This window comes from Diceros bicornis, chromosome 1 (genome assembly GCF_020826845.1).
Source record: "Diceros bicornis minor isolate mBicDic1 chromosome 1, mDicBic1.mat.cur, whole genome shotgun sequence".
NCBI lineage: Eukaryota > Metazoa > Chordata > Mammalia > Perissodactyla > Rhinocerotidae > Diceros > Diceros bicornis.
In genome coordinates this window covers 2,594,090-2,616,093 of record NC_080740.1, presented here as the reverse complement: position 1 = coordinate 2,616,093, position 22,004 = coordinate 2,594,090, and the positions used below count along the sequence as shown (strand labels likewise).

At 38.7% G+C, this 22,004-nt stretch overlaps 1 long non-coding RNA gene across 3 annotated transcripts in view; it reads left to right on the top strand.

Annotated features, from left to right (window-relative positions):
* LOC131416870 (uncharacterized) overlaps positions 1-22,004 on the top strand; it is a 56,819-nt gene that overhangs the window by 3,039 nt on the left and 31,776 nt on the right. For all 3 annotated transcript variants that reach the window (XR_009222647.1, XR_009222650.1, XR_009222654.1), the window contains exons 3-4: positions 12,714-12,830; positions 13,336-13,435. This is a non-coding gene — a long non-coding RNA (uncharacterized LOC131416870). The remainder of the gene's footprint in view (positions 1-12,713; positions 12,831-13,335; positions 13,436-22,004) is intronic.

Genomic DNA, 22,004 nt, shown 5'->3' with positions numbered 1-22,004 from the left:
TATCTCCTAGTGATTAAAATATGATTCTATTTATAAAAAGGTCTACTTAGATGTCTACTTATGGGAAGATGGAGTAGATCTACTTTGCCCTATTTCTCCCATTACGTACAACTGAAACCCCTGAACATTACGTATGAAACAAACATAAGAAGACTCTAAAAGGTGGAGAGATGATAGACCAGCTAGGGCCCTTGTGACGCAAGAAAGAACACGATGGTTAGCTCCCTGGCTTTTCTTTTTGCCTCACGTATCCCAACTTGAAACTGAAGAAGCTGGCAACCTGGAAATGCCAGTGGTGCAGACAAAAAAAGCCCCGACAAAATACTTTCTAGCTGAAGGGCCAGGAAAGGGGCAGCATAGCAGACAGAAAACATTTAGGCAATAACTGCTCTATCTGCCAAAAACTACAGAAAAAAATTGTGACACCCCCCCCACCAACTCCACCCATGCCAGCAAAGGCCTGGTGGAGTGCCTAGACTTCCACCCTCACCAGGCTGTAACAAGGTGCCCCAACTCTTCCTCCCCGCCTCTGGTGTCAGAGAACATTAGGTAGGGAGCCAGGACCTCCATCTCCACTGGCCAGTAATGAGAAGGCTCCCATCTGGGGTGTCAGTGGGGCCAAGTGGAAAACGTGGACTTCTCCAACCTGGCAGTAATGGGGTCGTGCCTGCTCCCCACCCCCATGTCCTCTCCAGTGCTGTGTCAGAAAAAGCCAGCTAAAACAGAAGATTTAAATAAGGCCCCAAGTCTCATAATATGATATCTCGAATGTCTAGATTTTAATAGAAAATCGCTCATCATATCAAGAACCAGGAATATCTCAAATTGTATTAAAAAAGCCAATTAACAGATGACAAAACCGAGATGACAGAGATGTTAGAATTATCTGACAGAGATTTTAAAGCAGACATAAAAATGCTTCAATGAGCAACTACAAAAACACTTGAAACAAAGGAAAGAAATAGAAAGTCTCAGGAAAGAAATAGAATATAAAAAGAAGAACCAAATGGAAATTTTAGAACTAAAAAATACAATCATCAAAATAAAAAACTAAGTGGATGAGTTCAAAACCACAGTGGAGGGGACAGAGGAAAGAATCAGTGAACTTGTAGATAGAACAGTTGAAATTACCCCATCTCGTAATAGAAATAGATTGAAGAGAAAAATGAAGAGAGTCTCATGGACCTGAGTGACTATAACAAAAGATCTAACATTCATGTCGTCAGAGTCCTGGAAGGAGGAAAGAAAACGGGTGGAGCTAACAAATACTCAAGAGGTAATGGCTGAAAACTTCTGAAATTTGACAGAAGATGTAAACCTACAGATTTAAGAAATTGAGCAAATTTTCAACAAAGGTGCCAAAACGATTAAAGGGGAAAGACAGTTTTCAACAAATAGTGCTGGGAGAACTGAGGGTCCACTTGCAAAGAATAAAGTAGGATGCCATCTCATACTATGTACAAAAATTAACTCAAAATGGATCATAGAGCTCAATGTCAGGGCTAACACTATAAAATTCTTAAAACATGGAGGTGAATCTTTGTGACCTTAATTAGGAAAAAACTTCTTGGATATGACACCAAAAGCACAAGCAACAAAAGAAAAAACTAGATAAATTGGACTTCATCAAAATTTAAAACTTTTGGCTTCAAAGGACACCATCAGGAAAGACAGTGAAAAGACTACCCACAGAATGAGAGAAAATATTTGCAAATCACATATCTAAGAGACTTGTATCTAGAATAAAGAACTTGTACATCTCAATAATAAAAAGACAAATAACCTAATTAAAAATGGGCAAAGGAGCTGTATAGACATTTTTCCAAGGAAGATATACAAATGGCCAATAAGCATATGAAAAGATGTTCAACATCATTAGCTATTCGAGAAATGCAAATCAAAACAATGAGATACCACTTAACACCAGGATAGCTATAATAAGAAGGACATATAATAACAAGTATTGGCAAGGATGTGGAAAAATTGGAACTCCCCATTGCTAGTGGGGATGTAAAATGCTGCAGCTGCTTTGGAAAACAGTTTGGCATTTCTTCAAATGATTAAACAAGAGTTACCTTGTCATCCAGCAGTTCCACTCCTAATGGAAATGAAAACATATGTCTATGCAAAACTTGAACACAAATGTTCATAGCAGCATTATTGAATTAAATAGAAAATAATGCTAATTCTACTAACATTAACAGTATGATAGAGGAATGCAAACTTTTTCTTTCTTTAAAAATGTCTCAGATTTGATAAATGTTTTGAGTGTTTGTGTTATACTCTGCTAAGGATAAAGATGAGTTGGGCAGATTGTCTAATCCCAAGGCAGAAAGAGTGGCAAATAGTGGCAAAACTTGGTGAGAATGGTACCTAAAGGGATCTCAAATCCAGCTCTTTTATGGAGGGCATGAGAGGAAAAACACTGGGTTACTCTTCCCTTATCTTTTGGAGAATATTAATCAGAGTTAAAAAACAGTTTTGTTCTTTGTCTGCATTCTTTCCCCCCCTCCCCTCCAAGTTCTTTTTCTTCTCTTTGTGTCTCTGCCTTTCATTTTCGAGCTTTCCTTAAATGTCTGGTGAGACTTGGCTCTCCATGCAAGCAGGTTGGAAGCTCTGTTGTGATGGAGGAATTTGTGGACAGGTGGGCATCTCCGTGGTGCGATGGGGCACTGAGACAACTTTTGTGTTGACAACTTTTCTGTTGTCTTGATTTGGAGGAATAAACATAACTCCTCGTGTTCTGAGACCTGGAAGGGGTTATAGGGATAGAGGCGGGAGATCTCATTGTTCATCATGCCTAACTCTGATTAGTCCTCTATTCTCATTTTGGTGCCTCATCCTGCCCTCTGCTGTGCCTGGACTCCTCAAGTCAGGGGCCTCACTGGTTCAACTGCTACAGAGAATAAATCTGGTGAGGTTTTCCTAAGGTGAGACAAGAGTAGTTACCTGGCTTCATAGAGTGGGTTGCAGTGTTCTTTCCAACCAGTTCTCCTGTGCTGCTGGTCCCACAGCGCATCTCTGCCTTTCCCAGGACCTCCCATTCCTGAGCCTCTCCTGGGCTCTCAGAGCATCAGCCTGCTTCAGTTTGGTGTTAGGCAGTTAGATTTCAGGTTTCTCTGCTCTTGTAAGCCAGTTTCTGCTTCTTCATCTGCTTTCCATCTTCACAAATTTGTTAACGTTCCTTGTCTGCTGTAGTGTCTTTCCAGCTCTCTTTGTGCTTGTGGGTTTATACCTTTAATAATTTTTCCTTTACTGTCATTTTCGGAGGATTTCAGAAAAGAGAGAAAAATATGTTTACTAGGTTAAACTGGAATTTTTGATCCTACTTTAAAAAAGTAGCTGTTAGATGGTATACTGGACATGGCTTCCTTTCTAATTTTGAGTAAGAAAAAGAATTTCAATGCATGTAATTTGAAGTCAGTAGGTTAGCAATTGGGAATTAAATATTTAAAAAATTAAGTTTTGGCTTATTTCCACTGATACCTTAGGCGTCAGTGTTATGATTTTATTGTAGCCCATGGGGAATTACATGAAATTGATCCAAATAAACTGCCATATAATTTTTCATGTTTTGTATGTCATGAAAATTCTTCACAAAATTAATTTACAAATGAATCAGCAGCTTTCATAGAACAGACATTCTGTCCAGAAAGATTTATACTTTTAAACACATTTATATTTTAAAATATAAAATATATATTTTTAACACATTGTTATAGCAAAACTTACGGATTAAATATATATGCATATCTTTTAAAATAAATCATCCCTGGAGACAGAAAATAGGAAAGTGTTTTTCTAACTTTTAATTTCTGCACAAGAAATTCTGGGGTCATAATATCCAGGCCTCCAAAGCATTCCACCAAACCACGGGGACTCTCTGCTATAAAGAGATTTATGCAGAAATTTTAAAGCAATAAAAGTTTTCCTTATGAAGTTTTCCCTTGGGGCTCTGAAGTTGCATGTATGCTGAACTGGCTCCTTTTTTCCCCCTCTTTTCTCTGCATTTTTAGTTCAGTTTTCAAGTGCATCTCTGGGCTATTACTTCTGTTTTGTCCTCAGTGTTCACTGTTCTTCCTTTAGGAGTCACTAGATTGGCAGTTTGTCAAAAGACCAATTTGTGATTCCGTATGCTGCGCTTTTCCTAGCACTCCTGTCAGGGGAGATTTAAAGAATTCTGAAATGAGGGCTGTCTCTTCTCTAGTTGGCCTGAAGTGGAAGTGGTAATTTGGATTTGCTTTGCCTCTACTGTAATGATTGTAGTCCTAGAAATGAATTTTAAGGCGTGACAGCTCTGCCTCCATTTCACAGGACTTGTGTTGCCTGTGGGGGAAAACACATCTCATGGTCTCTAAGGACTAAACAGAAGGAAAGCTTTCTAATCTTGGAATTGGATCTTTCTGAGGGGATGCATATTCACATAAATTAGAAAGAAAAACCATTAGGGAATTTTATTATGAAGAACATATAAGCTGATGAGACATCTGAAAAATCAAAACAAAGGAAAATTTCAATAATAGTTGTGGATAAGCTATTAATTTATGTCCCTTAACACCTTTCCTGTTTCCTCATTAACCCTTTTTTCTATGCTGGCTAGTAATATTTTTGTGCAAATAATTTGTGTTCCTTCCTCAGAAGTATGTTCCAATATATGGAATGCATAATTACATTGTTACAAATGGATATAATACTGGAATTTGGACTGCTGTCACATTGCTATTTTGATGATTTACCATGATTCTAGTGTATCTTGAGTTGTTTTGGTTCAAAGCCTTATTTATTATAAAGTATCACACATCTTTTATTTTTTTCTCTCACTTCAAGATCTGAGTAGATGAAATTAAGGCTCATCTTACAAGTGCAACAGAAATATATATATAGTTTACTGACCTGTGTCTGTAGAATTTTCTTTCACTGGAAACTATGGCACTCTGTGTAACAGAGTCTGAAGGAGAAGGGCTGGGAAGTGAAGGTAACAAGGTGAAAATATCTCTGAGTCACAGAGGTCAGTTTTAGCTGGAGCAAGTACATCTTTTTCTAGTGAAGTGAATGGAAATCTTTCAATTTAAAGAAAGGAGTAATGTGAGCAGATAACTCAAGGCAGTATTGTAGAAGTCACAGAGATGGACAGAGCTGTGAGAGAAGTAATCATCCCTGGCAAGGAGATTATCTGAAGAGGAGAGATTTCAATTTATTTGGATAGAAGTTGTGTTACTTTAGACTTTGGGGAGGACTAGGGTGAGGGAAGGCAACAAAATCAGATTCTGACCAGCTAAGGTAAAAAAGAACATATTGAAAGTATACTCGGGTGTTTCTCAAAGAAGAGTTGAACGGCCTGCTCTAGGGATAGGAATACAGCTTGTCTGTGAATGAGCAATGCCAGATCTTCTGTTTGCTTCTTATTCCTACAGACTGTCTTTCCCATGGTAAACACGCTGCCTGGAATACCCAAGGTTTACATTTTATGACTTCAGGCATTAGGGACCAAGTCTCCATCTTCCTTCCTGTCTAAGACCCCAATTCCAGGGATGGGACTTACTGGCCCTGATTGAGTGAAGTGCCCAACTTGGACCACAGGTAATGAACTATGTGGCCAGAAGGAAGGGTTGCATTGCAATAAGACTGTGGCTGCATTGTAGTGGGAGGGGGAAAGAGAGAGGGAGGAGCAGTTTCTAGAATAAGCAGAGGGGCTAGGGAGATGACCTCAGAGTTTTCCACCATAGAAGTTCATCTCCAAATCATCTAATTCATGGGATTTAATTGGAAGGGATGATCTGATGTTTGGGTGCAAAATCCCGCTAAGCTACTCTCATATTCTGTAAGAGAGCGGTACCTGAAGGTTTACCAAGGTGTCGACACAATTTACCAATAACCATTCTATAGACAGGAGAGAGAAGGTAAGTTTTACTTGAGCCAGAGTGAGGGTTATAGCCTGGGAAGGGAATCTCCACAAAGGAAGAAAGCATTCTGGAGAAGCATGGTTTTCAGTAGTCTTATACCTTTTTAGAACAAAGAACATACATTAAACATGCCCAGGATACATATTTATCAAAGTTTCAAAGAGCTGTTCAGTTGCAAATTAGCAGGTCAGCATGACCCTGATGTCCAGGAAAGGGAACTTATCTTCAGGAGGACTGATATGGCGTTACCCGATACTGGTGGGCGTAGGAGGGGAAGTATGCATTCTTATCTTAAAAGAGTGCATTCTTTGACTTTGAGATAATGTTTAATGCGCCCTTTGCTTTAATGGTTAAAGCAGATGTACAATGTATGTTTGATAGGCCATTAAGTCAGGCTTCTTTAGTTCAAGCCGAATCAGTTTTGAACCAGAATAGCTACCCCGTATACCTCGATATGTGAAAATCTCTTGTCAAAGGTTTATTTTAACTACTTAGATATAAAAAGAGTAGTTTATTAATATTAATTTTATAAATTTTGTCTAATAAGTTATTGATTTTGAGTTGCAGCTGGAAGGCATTTATAAATCTAATGTAGTTCCCTCGTTTTACAGAGGAGGAATCTAAGAGGGTAAATAACTTGACCAAAGTCACAACGGTAAATAAGTGAAAATACCTGGGCTGGAATTCAAGTGTTACTTCTTATCTAGAGCTGATATTTTGATCTTATTAGGTCTTATTATTTGCTTAGAAATAGTTTATATTTTGCTAAAAAAATTAAGGATGATGGGTTCTTATTTGTATGATCTCTGAATAAAAGTATATATAAATCTCCGGTCTCACTGTGTCCAGTGGCAGCAATAGCAATAGCAACTTAATAGTAGGTCAGAACTTTAGCTCAGAAATTGAGAAATGTCACTTCCATGCAGTGCTCTCTCCTGAGCCAAAGGCCACTTCTGCACAGAGATGACTTGCAGATAGATCTGCAGGAAAAGCCAGGATTTGGGAAGCAGCTTTGGATTCAGCTGGAAATCAGCTCCAAGATAGTACTGTAATGCTGGAGCAGGGTATATCACAATTTAATATGGCAATGATGACCTGAGTGGTAAGGCTTTCAAAGCAGCAATACCAGTAAGGGCCCTGTGCATAGGGGACAGACAATAAACATGTAAACAAATAAAAAGATTATTCCAGGTATAATTACCATGAAAAGAATAAAATGGGCATGTGATAAAGAGTGATGGGAGGCTAATCAAGATTGGAGAATCAGGGAATTCTCTCTGAATTAATGAATGATTCAATCAAAGGGAAACTATCAAAATAAAAACCACATATCAATAACTTCAATAATGGAACCGTATAGTCATATCAATAAAAGCCCCAAATGATATTTGATAAAATTCAACATCCAGTCTTAAACACCTTAAAAGTGAGATATGGGGTTGTTCTTTCTTAACATTAAACAGGAAAAACCGGGCCGGTGCAGTGGTGTAGTGGTTAAGTTTGTGCACTCCGCTTAGGTGGCCCGGGGTTTGCAGGTTCGGATGCTGGGTTCAGACCTACACACAACTCATCAAGCCATGCTGTGGCGGTATCCCACTTACAAAATAGAGGAAGATGGGCACAGATGTTAGCTCAGGGCGAACTTCCTCACCAAAAAAAAAAGGAAAAACTAAGAATTTAAAATTGAGTTGATTTTATAAATGGTAGAGCAAATCTAGCAACATTTCCCTTTAAAAAATCAACAAAGCAGGAGTCGGCCCAGTGGCTCAGCAGATAAGTGCGCGAGCTCCACTGCATTGGCCCGGGGTTCGCCGGTTCGGATCTTAGCACGCACTGACGCACCACTTGTCAAGCCATGCTGTGGCAGCCTCCCATAGATAGTAGAGGAAGGTGGGCGCAGATGTTAGCTGAGGGCCAATCTGCCTCAGCAGAAAAGAGGAGGACTGGCATCGGAAGTTAGCTCAGAACTGATCTTCCTCACACACAAAAAAATGAAAAAAGCAAAGGTGTTCTTTGTCACCATTATTTTCCAATGTAATGCTGAAAATTATTTTTATCACATAAGGATCTCCAAAAGAAATGAAAACTAAAAATTAGAAGGGAAAAAAAGAAAGAAAAACTTTATTTGAAGAAATAGAAGACCCAAATTAAGTCATTTTCACCCTCCACAAAACTATTTCAGATGTTAAAAGCATTCAGTGAAATGGGCAAATACAAGATAAATCTATATACACACATATCAGTCCTAAATATCAGTGAAAACCAACTAGAAAAGATAACTAAAGAGAGATCTTATTCACAATGTGAGTAAATTATAAAATATATGGAAATTAATGTGGAATGTTCAGGGCACATAAGTAAACTATAAAAAAACCTTTACTGAAAAATTCAAAAAACCAAATGAATGCAGAGATATAGCATAACTGTGGATAGTAGAGATGATATTTCCCAAATTAATGTATAGATTTAACATATTCCCGTTAAAAACCAAAGAATACTTTATAGAGCTCAGTAAAATGATTCCAAAAGTGTTTTGGCAAAACAAATGGGCAGAATTATCAAATGGTACTCCATGGGGAAAAAAAGAACAATGAAGAGGAACTATCTGCTGGCTAGGTATAGAATTTTAAAGGAAATGAATGGAAATGATATGGCATTAGTTCAGAAATGAAGTAAAGGGGAATCGAAAAGAATAGAAAACCTAGTTTACCTTTAATTTATGAACTCAGTCTACCCAAACCATGGAGAAAGGAGTCATGATTTAAGAACCATTAAGAAAATCATATTAATATGACGAAAAATTAAGTTAGACCTTCACCTCACGCTACATTTTTATCCCTTCTGCAAGAGGCTGCCCATCTGGACTTTACTGTTTTTGAAAGTTGGCATTAAATCATTTAAAAGTTGGCAGCTGTTTTCTTCTTATAGAGGTGGAGTCATCAATTCATCTTCAGAGAAGACTTTGTTTGTTTTGGGAAAATCACCAGAATGGACCTTTTTAATTACACGAATGTAGAGCAAGTACTCACTTGTTTTTGGAGGAAACTGAAATCTCCACTAAGCTGACAAGTTTAGTTTAGAAGCATAAATTGGATTTATTGGCTGGTGTATGTCCTTTCCGAATCAGAGGGGAAAAAATATATTCCTATGTCTTAGTCCATTTGGGCTGCTGTAGCAAAATACCGGACTGGGTGGCTTATAAACAACAGAAATTTATTTCTCACAGTTCTGGAGGCTGGAAGTCCAAGATCAGGGTGCCAGCATGGTCCAGTGAGGGCCTCTTCCAGTGGCAGGCTTCTCGTGGTGGAAGGGGCTGGGGGTGTCTCTGGAGCCTCTTCTGTGAGGCACTGATCCCGTTCATGGGGCTCCACCCTCACAGTTTAAGCACCTTCCTGAAGGCCCCTCCTCATACCGTCACACTGGGCATTGGGATTTCAACATGTGAATTTTTAGGGGATTTAGGCTGAACTGTCCTTGCAAAGTACTGTTTATTTTGGAAGAGATAGACAGAATGTGTGTGTGCGTTTTGTCCAATTACAGGTGATTTCTTACAGGAGATTGTCATAGTGGACCATGCCAAAAGGGTTGTCTAGGCCTGATCTCTTTATGCTGGAGATAAAAAGTGTGAAAGGGAATCAGTGGGACTGGACTTGGTACAATAATACTTGGATTGGACTGTCGGTGCCTTTTGCTTAGTGTTGTTTAAGACAGAAGAACTCAGAGCTGGGAAACGTACTGCTGACCTTCATCGTTGCCTCGTTTGAGCCATGAGAGCCAGATTACACCCTGTGTGGGTGGGTGTTCCCGCTGTCAATTGTTTAATTTGTTTAACTCAATCTTCACAATAGCCATATGAGGCAGGGCATGGATTTGGAGAGGAAAGATCTTTCTCTGAATGTCTCTGACTCTCTGCATCTCTTTCTCCCATGTGTGCGAGTACACACACACATGAACACACACACATTCACAGGGGTTCTTAGGGCTGGTATTCCAGGAGATGCCTGGAGAGTCTCCATTGGTGGGGTGAGCTGGCCACTGCCGCACTGGGTGTTCTAAAAGTAACTCCTCCTAGTAGTAGTAATCTACACTGTACTGTTGTTATTTCATCCCCGAATCTGCAGTACATGTTTGTTAATTGTTTTATTCTTGTTAGCTGTGCCTTGGAGAATTAGGGGAGAAATCAGTGTCCATGCTGGGAGACAAACTGGTTGGGCAGAGTGGTAGTTTGGATAAGCTGGTTATCAGATGGCGGGAGTGACCCACTGGACTCCAACAGAGGTGATAAATGGTCATGAAGACTGATTTAGGGGAAGGTGTAATAGGTCTGTGGGAGGGAGATTCCAAGGAAAGGTGGGTTTCTTACAGCCTGTGGAATGCAGATTCCTGGTTTTAGTAATTTGGCTGTTAGAGGAAATTCGACCTTATTATGTAATCCCAGCTTTGTGTGGTCTGTGGACTACTGAGGTCAGTTCACTTGTTCCTTCACTTGTTCATCCATTCCGCGAATATTTATTGGTTGCCCCTGCGTGCTGGGACTGGGCTAGGCATGTAGATATAACGAGGCCTAACAGAGTCTCTGCCCTTCAGAAGAAAACTCCTGGAAGGTAAATATTAACAAATTGGATTGTAAAAAAATAAAAAGAAAAATAGGAAAGGAAACAGAGAAATGAAAAAAATAGAAGATAGAATATTTATGACTATATAAACATTTTAAATATCTATAAAATGAAAATCAATAAAGGAAGCTAAAGAAGAAAACAGGCTGAAGGAATTACTTGTGCTAAATATGACAGATGAGCTAATGAAATTTTAAATATGTCAGTCTTTAGTCAAAGCTAAGACTAATACCAAACCCTTAAGGGAGAAAAGGACACTAACATCATTCACATAAGAGGAAACTTAAAAAATACCTTTGAAAGCAAGTTAATAAATTCACATTAAAAACAACAAAAAGGTAATATCTCACACTGAATGAATTTAAAAGTGTAAGAAAAATCATAAAACTATGAACAAGGCTGTGGAAAAATAAGCACCCAGGCATTGCTATTGTTGGTATGAATTGACGGAATACAATAATTCCTGAAAAGTGACTTACAGCATTAAATATTAAGAATATAAAAATATTAATGCCTTGAAACTGAAGATTTCATCCTAAGACAAAATTTCACCATTTAGCAATCACCTCCTAGAACACTTACAGCGTACCGGGCACTTCTCTAAGTGCTGTACATCTATTAACTCATTTAATCTTCACAGCAGCCATAAGAAGTCTGGGTACTTTTATTATCCCCATTTTACAGATGAGGAAACTGAGAGACGCCAAGGTTAAATGAATTGCTTAAGATCACATGGTTGGGCAATGGCAGAGCTGAGATTGAAACCTTCTGGGTCTGGACTCGTAATCACTGCATCATGCTGCTTCAATGGAAGAAAAAAGTTCTATATACAAAGACGCTTGTAGCATCATTGCTTATAATGTAAAAAGAAAATGGGGTAAACTACATGTTCCACAAGGGGAATGGTTAAATATGTTACAGTACATTCATTCAATAGATAATTATTCAACTGGAATCGTTCAGAACATTTCTTTTGTTTTCCTGGCGTGCAATCGTGTGGGACACCAACTTCACAGAAGTATTACTTGTCCTTTTGCAAGCCTTCTCTGTGTCCCTGTATCTTTGAGCTATTCGTAAGGATCAGGAGGCTCTGTCCCAATTGGGCACTCCATTATTTTCTGCTGCAACAGCCCGTGGCTCCCTTTATCATGTCCTTAGATGGAATGAATGTGGTTGGAATGAAAGTTCTTTAGGCGTATAAATTACCATCTTTCCTGGATACTTTTGCCACATTTAGTGTATTCATACATTTCTTTGACCTCTTATTCCTACTGTTGTTTCCTTACCCACGTAAAGCTGTTTCTTACCATAAATATGTTAACATAGTTATCAACATATTTCTTACCTTGAAGGGCTGTGAAGATCTAAGTAGCACCTTGTATAGTAAATGTTAGGAAAAGAGTTTCAAAATATTAAAGTAATTTTTATTTACACAGAAACAAAATTGAAACAAGAGAAGAAAAACACGTTATGTATTTTAGCATGTCTCTTCATATTTTTTCCTATTAATTAAAAAAATAATACATCCCATTTATTAGATGTCTATGATGTGTCAGGAACTATGCTAAGCTCTCTGTGTAATTTTTTGCTTTTAAGTCTCTCAATAGCCATAGAAAGTAGGTATTATTTATTATCACCATTTCACAGATGAGAACACAGAAGCTTGGAGAAGTTGAGTAGCATGCCCCAGGTCACACAATTCATAAATGGAGGAGCCAAGACTTAAACCCAGATCTGTCTGAATCCAGAGATCAAGCTGTTAATCATACTGATACTATCTTTTCTTCCATTTCTTTTCCAAAAACAAATTTAGAGTTACTTTCTCTAATGTTTAGTTCTATAATGAAGTCTAACTCTGTGGTTACAAATAACCTTATAACCAGCTGCCTTGGAAATGAGGAGGGTAGCATAAATTAAAACCGGAAGTGGCTTACAATGTTGAATATGGAAAAAAGGTGACATCAGGAAGTTCTTTGAAGAGGACCTTGCTGTAATGATGAAATAAAGAAGAAAAACCAAGTAAGGGAATGTAAAAGCACAATATGGAATGCCCTTTCAACAAATTTACATATATGTTTGATAAATATATTTCCTATAAAGGAATATTGTGTACAATAAGTGCTAATGCCAGGAGGGAATGAAATTGTGAAATTATCTAAATATGTACTGATTTCAAACGCAACTCTTCTTCCAGAAGTGTCCCTTTCTTCCTTCTCCTGGCTCAACCGTGTCAAGTAAACCGTACACACAGAAATCTCTCATACCAAAGGCTCTGCCGTCTAACTGAAAGGCTGGCACCTGTTCTAGAGCGGTGAATTGTACCATTTTTGATACCATGAGTAGCTTCCAATATTTCTCTTACTTTATCTTCCTTCCTTTATCTTATTTTTGAACTTGAGGAAAAAAAAAGTTCTTACGAAAGTAGGAAAAGTGATTATTCTGAAGCCACGTTAACAAGTAGCCACCATAACCGGTTTTAAACCTATTCTGTCAAACAACAACTTGCCTTGGTAAACACAGTTTTACACGCTAACCACTGTCAGCCTTTCACTTCTGAAAGTCAGCCAATCAGGGACACACTCATGCCAGTAGCGTGCCTCTGAGTGGTACCCAACCAACAGGAATCTCACCTGAGTACTATGCTTCTACAGATGATGTCAACTCACTTAGACCTCTGAGAGACCACTAATTCCCGAACTTCATGCTTCCCCCAAACCTTATGTAAGATTGACAATTTGTTCTGCTTGAAAAGACTGTGTCTGGCCAGCATCTCTTACTATAACAAGCAATAAGTTAGCTTTGTCTTTTTATTTCAGATGTTGAATGATGGTCTCATTGGACAATTTTGGAGGTTCCACCAAGGTCATTTTGAAGACCCTCATTTGACGGCGTTCCAGGGGACCCTGAGGCCAACAGGTACACTCACTGGGCGTCTTGTGCCAAAATTTTATTTACTCTTCAGATATGTTGTCAAGTGAGTCAGTCTCAACAATAATCTGATCTTTGACTAGTTTCTTTTTTTTTTTTTAATTTTTATTTATTTTTATTTTTTTTCCCCCAAAGCCCCAGTAGATAGTTGTATGTCATAGTTGCACATCCTTCTAGTTGCTGTATGTGGGATGCGGCCTCATTGTGGCCGGAGAAGCGGTACGTCGGTGCCCGCCCGGGATCCGAACCTGGGCCACCAGCAGCGGAGCACGCGCACTTAACCGCTAAGCCACGGGGCCGGCCCTCTGACTAGTTTCATTGAGTTCATATTGCTAAATTTATTTTGGTATTCTAAGATTTGTAACCAGATAGATCTTTGTTTAGGCCTAGATCTTTGTATACAACAATTAGACTTTTTGGTTTAAAGGTGCATCATTTGGTAAATAATTAGACTTAAGTCTTTGTGTAAGATCTTTAGACCTTTTCTTTTGGAGGTGTGCCCTTTGAGAAATGTTTTTGCCATTAACTTGCTTATTCTCCTGCTGCTTGCATGGTTTAGCTGCTGTTTGTCTATATGTACAAAGTCTTGGTTCATGTGTTTTTGTTTCATCCTGGGTTGTTTTGTTTCTTTTGAATGTATAAGGGAGTGTTCTATAGGGAACAGATGGAAGCATAAGCCTGGTAAGTTTTCAACTCAATGCAAGTCAGCATTGAGGGCTAATGGCTGGAGATCTCTTAGACCAGCAATCAACTTGTGAAAAAGGGGTTTGTCAAACTTTGTCTAGGGTCCCCTGTAAAACTTTCATGGGAGTACCCTCTTCCTTGTTAATTTTGAAAGAAGCTCACTTTGTTTTGTCCTTACTCAAGGGTCAAGTTGACTGTATAGCCCCTTCCTAGTCTCTTCTTGGTTGGGGATCCCAAATACCCTTCAAAAGACTGCACTATAGACTGGCTAGTGGCCTCTCTTTCTTGTGTGTTATGGGTTTGTCTATGCCAAAGTCTCATCCTCCTCCTGGAAGAGCTTCTATTTCCCTTAAGAAGCCCTGTAATTCTAACTTTTGCAGTTTCCTTGGTAAATGGCAAAAGAATTTTTTGACTTAAAATAATAATGTCATGTTTGACATGTCCAAATCTTTAAATTAATATCGTTTAGAGGAACTCTAAAAATGTTAGGAGACAAAATACCCTCAATAGTCAGCTCTTTAATTGGTATGCTAAGGCCTCAAAAATATTCTAACTCAAGACAGTCTCTCTCAAAGACTTTGTAACCTTTTGAAACCCATTCACTTTGCATTTCCCTCTTGTTTTCTACTCAGCTTCACCTGACCTTCTAAATGAGCTATTCTTTTTTTTGTGTGTGTGTGTAAGGAAGATCAGCCCTGAGCTGACATCTGCCAATCCTCCTCTTTTTTTATTCTTTGCTGAGGAAGATTGGCCCTGAGCTAACATCCGTGCCCATCTTCCTTTACTTTGCATGGGACGCCTCCATAGCATCGCTTAACAAGCGGTGCGTTGGTGCGCGCCTGGGATCCAAACCTGCAAACCCCGGGCCGCTGCAGCGGAGTGCGCGCGCTTAACCGCTACGCCACTGGGCCGGCCCGTAAATGAGCTATTCTTATTTCAGGGTTTTCTCAGGGAAAGAACAGTTTTATTCTAGAATTTCTAGACCAGAAGTTTGAATTAAAATTCCTGTCTAGAGCCAAGTTAAGGGACACAATTAAGGATTTTCCTAAACTTTCAGAATACAGGCAGAAGTTTGTTACAGAATTTAATATTTTGTTACATTCTTAATTTCTTCTATTACAGAGCTGTACCAACTAGTTCAGCTAATGCTTAGCCTGTCAGAGGAAATGCTTAGTAAACAGAGAGATAGGAAAGAAAAGATTTAAGTCACCCAGTTATATAAACTTTTAAAAAATTGTCTTGAGAGCAATAAAAATAAAAAATTGACTACAATGAGGCAATTTAAGAAACAATTATTTTAAGGGAAAAATTGTAAAAAGGTCCAAATTTTAAGCAAACAAAGAATATTTACTTCAGGAAATATTCTAAAAGCTGGAGTAAACCCACAGCTATAGTGGACAGATGTGTCTTCCCTTGTTGAAAATGGGATCAAACCTGAAATAGAGAATTTAATAATAAAGAAGAAATTGAAATGTAAAATTGCCAATCTAGAAAATATTTAGTGTGTGGCTAGATATTTCCAGAGCCTTAGGAAGTAAATAAGGTGAAACTCAATAGAGTGTTTGATTCTCTAGTTAAAAAATAACTAAAAATGTTTCTGTTCTCTAAAAATTGGAAGCCTATGGATAAGGATACCTGTAGATATTGCAAATACAATGGTAATTGAAAGAATCAATGTTCTATACTGGCTAAGAAATGGAAGGACAGTGATCTAAAGTGTGTCCATTGATGCTGCTCCAAGGGTGACATTAAGCCCAACTCTTCCCTTTCCTTCTTCTAAACTCTCAAAGGGCTAATATAGCTCTCTTGTTGCTATGGGAGCCACTATGTCTACCATTAATCTCTCTACTGTAGAACATCAGATCCCTCAGAGTAAAATTTTAAAGTTGTTTGAAAACCAAGAAAGACTTTCAATAAGAAAAAAAGAGAGGGGCCGACCCAGTGGCGTAGTGGTTAAGTTTGCGCATTCCGCTTCAGTGGCCCGGGGTTCGCCAGTTGGGATCCTGGGGTGGACCTACTCATCGCTCATCAAGCCATGCTGAGGCGGTGTCCCACACAGAAGAGCTACAACTGTGCAGCTATGATACACAACTATCTACTGGAGCTTTGGGGAGAAAAAAGAAAAAGAGGAAGATTGGCAATGGATGTTAGCACAGGGCCAATCTTCCTCAAAAAAAGAGAGAAATTTTGTCTTAAAGTAAAAAATGACTGGTTGTGCCAGATAGTGAAAGAAGATAATAAAAGACAAATTTGAGGGTACACAGTAAATTGTGGAAGGCGTTAGGAAAAACAAGCTTTATTTGCCTTGGTTTACTGGAAGCATTAAAATAATGAAAATTTCTACAAATCCAAAGACCTTTCCCAAGTCCTACCCTGTAACTGTTACTTGGGAATAGTTATCAGAAGGACATTCCTTTCTTCTGTGTGACACAACTCCTGCAGATTTAGTAGGTAGGGATTTACTTTGCAAATGCTACTGCCTGACAAAATGCACTGCGAAAGGATTATTTTTTAAAATCCCAGAAATGTTCTCACACTCAATAAAATTACAGCTGATGTGGCTAATAATATACCTACACCATGTATGATTCAAGAAATCACTGAAGAAATATCTATGGTCCCAGAATCTCCGTGGGCAAAAGATTCCATGGATACAGGCAGATTAATTAAAACAGAGCCCTTAGGGGTTGGCCCGGTGGTGTAGTGGTTCAATTCACACGCTCTGCTTCAGCGGGACAGGGTTCGCGGGTTGGGATCCCAGGCGTGCACTGACGCACCGTTTATCAAGCTATGCTGTGGCGGCGTCCCATATAAAGTAGAGGAAGATGGGCACGGATGTTAGCCCAGGGCCAGTCTTCCTCAGCAAAAAGAGGAGGATTGGCAACAGATGTTAGCTCAGGGCTAATCTTCCTCACAAAAAAATAAAAATAAACAAACAAACAAAAAAAAACAGAGCCCTTAAAAGTCTTCCCGGATTATATAAACTCTTCTTTTTTTGTACAAACATGAGAAAGTTAGGCCATGTTCTAAAGGTCTTAACTCACCCACTTGGCACACACTTAAGACCTATTGCCTTATTGAAGCTGATCCCTTAATTCAGTAGACAAAGCTTAGCTTAGTTGCCTCAGAACAGCTACAGGCCTCAACTAAATAAGTTAAAACGTCTTCATATTTTGTACTGTGATCACCTTTAAATCTGATGTTATCATATATAGTAACTCCTTATTGCTAATGAGAAACACTGAACATTTTTATAGTAGTCAATTAATCATAAAATACTGATACTTTCTTCTTCTCGGAAACACTCCTATTCCAACAACTCTATTACCCTTACCCAGTAGAGGAGAATCTTCTGATTGTGTTTCTGTAATTCCATGGCCAGAGCAGAATTTTTGGACGCTTCAGTACCAACTGCTGACTTAATATTCTTTGTTCGTCTAATACTAAATACTGACAGCATTGTTTGTTGATGAGTCTTATATCTAAAAAAGACCAACAAACAGACCAATGGACTAGAATAAAGATCCCCAAGATAAACCCTCACATATATGGTCAAATGATCTTCAACAAGCGTGCCAAGACCACTCAATGGGGAAAGGACAGTCTCTTCAACAAACGGTGCTGGGAAAATTGGATATCCGTACACAAAAGAATGAAGTTGGACCTTAACCTTACACCATATACAAACATTAATACAAAATGCATTAATGACTTGAATGTAAGACTAAAACTATAAAACTCCTAGAAGAAAACGTAGGGGAAAAGCTTCATGACATTGGACTTGGCAGTGGTTTCTTGGACGTGATGCAAGAAGAAGCACAGGCAACAAAAGAAAAAACAGACAAATGGGATGACACCAAACTTGAAAACTTTTGTGCACCAAAGAACACAATCAAAAAAGTGAATAGTGAGAAAGCACTTGCAAATCCTATATCTGATAAGCAGTTAATATCCAGAATATATAAAAAACTCCTGCAACTCAACAACAAAAAGCCAAATAACCTGATTAAAAAATGGGCAAAGGGGCCGGCCCTGTGGCTTGGTGGTTAAGTGCGCGCGCTGCGATGCTGGTGGCCCGGGTTCGGATCCCGGGTGCGCATCGAGGCACCACTTCTCCGTCCATCCTGAGGCTGAGTCCCACATACAGCGGCTAGAAGGATGTGCAGCTATGACATACAACTATCTACTGGGGCTTTGGGGGGAAAAAATAAAATAAATAAAATCTTTAAAAAAAAAAAAATGGGCAAAGGACTTGATTAGACATTTCTCTGAAGATGATATGCAAATGGCCAACAAGCACATGAAAAGATGCTCAACATCACTAATTATGATCATCAGAGAAAAATGCAAATCAAAACCACGATGAGATGTCACCTCACATCCGTTATGATGGCTAATATTAAAAAAATCCCAGAAAATAATGAATGTTGATGAGAATGTGGAGACATTGAAACCCTTGTGCATTGTTGGTGGGATTGTAAAATGATATAACTGCTAAGAAAAATAGTATGGAGATTCCTCAAAAAACTAAAAATACAGCTACCATATGATCCAGCAATCCACTTCTGGGTATATACCCAAAAGAATTGCAAGTAGAATCTCAAAGAGATAGTTGCACACCCATGTCATAGCCGCATTATTCACAATTGCTAAAATATGGAAGCAACCCAAATATTCACTGATGGATGAATGAATAAACAAAATGTGGTATATATATACAATGGAATATTATTCAGCCTTAAAAAGGAAGGAAATCCTATCACATGCTACAACATGGACGAACCTTGCGGATATTATGCTAAATGAAATAAGCCAGTCACAAAAAGACAAATACTGTATGATTCCACTTATATGAGGTATGTAAAGTAGTCAAATTCATAGAAGCAGAAAGTAGAATGGTGGTTACTAGAGGCTGGGGGGAGAGGGAAAAGGAGAATTGTTGTTTAATGGGTATAGAGTTTCAGATTTGCAAGATGAAAAGTTCTGGGGATCTGTTTCACAACAGTGTGAATATACTTAACACTACTAAACTGTACACTTAAACAAATGGTTAAGATGGTAAATAACATGTTATGTGTTTTTTACCACACACACAAAAAAGACTAGGCTTGTTTTACAATAAGCAGACCATTCTTTCTTATAAAATCCAATTCCTTACCAAATTGTTCAAATGACTGAACTGTGGTCTTCTTAGGGGCACTTCAAATTACTAAAATAAAATAATATATAAATTAATAGCTGATATTCTTTTAAAATACTTCACTTTTTAAAACTGCTATAGAAAAAGATTTTAAAATCTTACTCAGGTACTCTTTAAAAATAAACAACAAATAAACAGCATATACATTAATTACTAGATACCTCAATGATATCTAAAATAATTGCTGTAATAAAAGTAAAGACTCACAGTAAAAGAGGTACTATAGAATCTAATATACCATGCTGTAGATACTATAGAAATATTTTAGAAATACTATTGACATATTTAACAGAATAGCACACTAAATAGGCCAAAATTCTCCATGAAACAACCCATCACAGTAGGGACAAATTTGCCATATTGTAATAATTTTCTCCATAACTGATTTAAGATATTCCACATCTGGCTTACCCTATCTTATTCCCCTTACTAGTAACAATGACTCGCCTAGGTCTAGACCAAGGTTGGTAAAGTATGACTTGCAGACCAGATCTGGCCTGCCATCTATTTTTGTAAATGAAGTGTTATTGGAAAACAGCTACACCCGTTTTTTAGCATATTGTCTATGGCTGCCTTTGTGCTAAAACGGCAGAGTTGGTTAGTTCTGACAAAGAATGTGTGGCTCACAAAGCCAAAAATATTTAATATCTAGCTTTTTACAGAGAAAGTTTGCTGACCCTCGGTCTAGACAATTATCAGCATAACTCTGTAATTCAGCTCTTCCAAGCTATTTTTAGTTCAGCCATATTAATAAATGATGTAAGGGTATGTTGCTCTAACTTTACCAGTAATGATACACTTTGCATACAATACATAAATGAAGGAAAATGTCCTTGCACAGGGAAATTACAAACAAAATGCAAACAATAACCATGTCACATAATACTCAAAGACAATATATTCGCAGCTCTACCAAAGTCAAATTATCTCATGTACAGCTTTTTGCTCGGTGTCTTATGAATGAATCAGGCTCTTCAGTGCCAGTCCAGGGCCAAGGTTAATTATTCTGTTGAATTATTAGCTAGGCCATTCCTGCAGTAGCCGGTCTCCAAGACGGTCCCTGATGATTCTTGCCCCTTGGTACTCATGCCCTTGCACATTGCACCCCTCCCACATTGTATCAGGGTTGGTTTATGTGACCAATAGAATATGGTAATAGTGAGGGTATGTCGCTTCCAAGGTGAGGTTATAAAAGACAGTGAGTTCTGCCTTGCTCTCTCATATTGTTCACACTAGGGGAAGTCATCTGCCATGTTGTGGGCAACCCTATGGAGAAGCCCGTGTAGCAAGGAGCTGAGACATCCTGCCAACCGCCAGTGAGAAACTGAGGCCGCCAGTCAACAGCCATGTGAGTAAGCCTCCTTGGGAGCAGATCTTACCCCCCATTCAAGCCTTCAGAGAACTGCAGCCTCAGGTGACATCTTGACTGCAACTTCAAGAGAAATACTGAACCAGAACCACCAGCATAAGCTGCTCCTGGATTCCTGACCCTCAGAAACAATCTCAGATACTAAATATTCTTGTTTTCAAGCTGTCATGTTTGAGATAATTTGTTACAGAACAATAGATAACTAAGACAATCCTCCAATATCTTAAATGGACTAGGTCTCCTTTCAAAGAGTACAAAAGTGTAAAATATTTTATGGGGAGAGGATCCTGAGAATAATGATCCTATCCGTAGGAGTTAAACTACTAGAGGCATTCATCAAAAATTTGTTCCATTCCTCTGGCTGACATAGTAAATAATACACCCCAAACTCTGGGGCACAACAAACTAGTTTCAATTCCTTAAACCAAGTAGTTAGAGAGAATAGAATGGCCTTGGATTTCTTCTGTCCAACCAGGGAAGATTCTGAACCACTGCTCGCACTATATACTACTTCTAAACACTATAAGTGAATTGAAGTAATCTATATCTTAGCTAAAAGAAACGACAGCCTAACTATCTAAAATAGACTTGCAGAATCTTTGAGACTTGTTTTCATGACCCAGTCTGGGAATTTGGGATCATGGTTCTGAAATGTTTTCCAGTCCCTTCCAGTTGTACTTACTTGTCTCACTGTTGTTAAATGTGTATTTTCCAGAGTCTTAAATGCTTTTGTGCAGCCACTGTCCTGACAGGTGATTCAACAAATGATTCAAAGACAGTAAAAACAGAATAAAATCATGCCAACAGACATGTAAACTGAAAATAAAATCTCCACCCATGAAACCTCACCTTCAAGGAAAATCAATAGTGGTAAGGATCTTCACAATCCTCGAAGGTCTCTCCTGCAGCTTTGATTGAATGAGGACCAAAAGGAAGGACTGAAGATAGGGAAGTTCCCATAAACTTAGGGAAAGACTGATTTTTGCTGGAGCAAAGGTAACAAGTAGCCACAAGGACCAGTTTTAAACCCACTCAATTGATCAAGAAGAAGTCGCCTCAGTAAGCTCTTCACGCAAGTCAGCCTGTCGGGGCAGACTCATTCCAGTAAGCACGCCTCTGAGTGCCAGCTAAGCCCCAGTCTCACCACAGCAGCCTGGACCACAGATAATGTCGACCCACGTCACCCCTGGAAGTCTGGCAATTCCTGACACCCCATGCTGCCCCCACACAAAGACCCTCTGTAGGGTCAACAGTTTGCTCTGCTTGGAGAGACTCTGCCTGACCAGCATAGCCCCCCTTTGCTG